This window comes from Chrysochloris asiatica, unplaced genomic scaffold (assembly GCF_000296735.1).
Source record: "Chrysochloris asiatica unplaced genomic scaffold, ChrAsi1.0 scaffold00195, whole genome shotgun sequence".
In the NCBI taxonomy this organism is placed as follows: Eukaryota; Metazoa; Chordata; class Mammalia; order Afrosoricida; family Chrysochloridae; genus Chrysochloris; species Chrysochloris asiatica.
In genome coordinates, this window is record NW_006408713.1 from 3,109,663 (window position 1) to 3,110,828 (window position 1,166).

General features: G+C 43.6%; 1 pseudogene; it reads left to right on the forward strand.

Moving 5' to 3' along the window:
• The first annotated feature begins 570 nt into the window (after nt 1-570).
• On the forward strand, nt 571-997 carry LOC102824399 (annotated as a pseudogene).
• The last annotated feature ends 169 nt before the right edge of the window (nt 998-1,166 follow it).

Below are 1,166 nucleotides of genomic sequence, written 5' to 3' on the forward strand. Positions count from 1 at the left end.
AGGGCTGCTATGGGTCAGAACATGATTTGGCGGCACTTATCATTTATAGTAGGATCCCTGTTCAGGCACCGTGGGTTAGATATTGAGTTGCTGACAACAAAGTAGGCAGTTCAAACTTACAAACAGATAAGGTTGTCTGTTCCCATAAAGACATCAACAACAATCTTGATTATGGACTGGAAGTCTTGTTTTTGTTAAGTGCCGTCAAGTTGGCTTCGACCCATAGCGAACCTGTATAGGGTTTCTGAGTAGCAGCTGGTGGGCTTGAACCACCAACCACGTGGTGTAAACTGACTTTGCAGTCCAGCACATTAACCCCCAGTGCCATGTGGCTCAGATCAAGTGTAGTGTGTGTGGCCTGAAAGTCTAGAGCCCTCGTATTATTTGGGAGTCCTGACAGGTACCAACAGTTAAAGCACTCAACTGCTCACCCAAAAGGTCAAGGGTCAAACCTACTCACATGGACCTCAAAAGAAAGTATTGGAGATCTACTTCTAAAAAACTAGCCAGTTAAGATTCTATGGAGCTGTTTGCTGAGCTTCTGAGACTGCCTGATCCCCAACTGTCACCATGAAGTTCAACTCCTTCGTGTCCTCCGACCACAGCTTACCGCAAACGCCACTTCAATGCTCCCTCGCAAGTGCACAAGAAGATCATGTCGTCGTACCCACTGTCCAAGGAGCTACAGAATAAGTACAAAGTCCCCTCCATGCCCATGTGCAAGGATGACGAGTTCCAGGTGGTTCGAGGACACTATAAAGGTCAGCAGATTGGCAAGGTAGTCCAGGTGTACAGAAATAAGTCTGCCATCTATATCGAGAGGGTGCAGCATGAGAACTGTCCATGTGGGCATTCACTTGAGCAAGGTGGTTATTACCAGACTCAAATTGGACAAAGATGGGAAAAAAATTCTTGAACGCAAAGTCAAATCTCGACAAGTTGGAAAAGAAAAAGGCAAAAATATAAGTAAGAATTTATTGAGAAAATACAAGAATGAATATAACCTGTTATGAAACCATGGTTTAACCCTAGATTTCTAGCCTAGTGTGTGCTCCTTGGAAATTCTTCAGATGACTTCGGAATATTACATTTTCATCTTGTTGTGTTATTGAAATGCGGCTCTGTAAATCTTCCTTTTGGGAAGATTTACCACACATTATTGACTA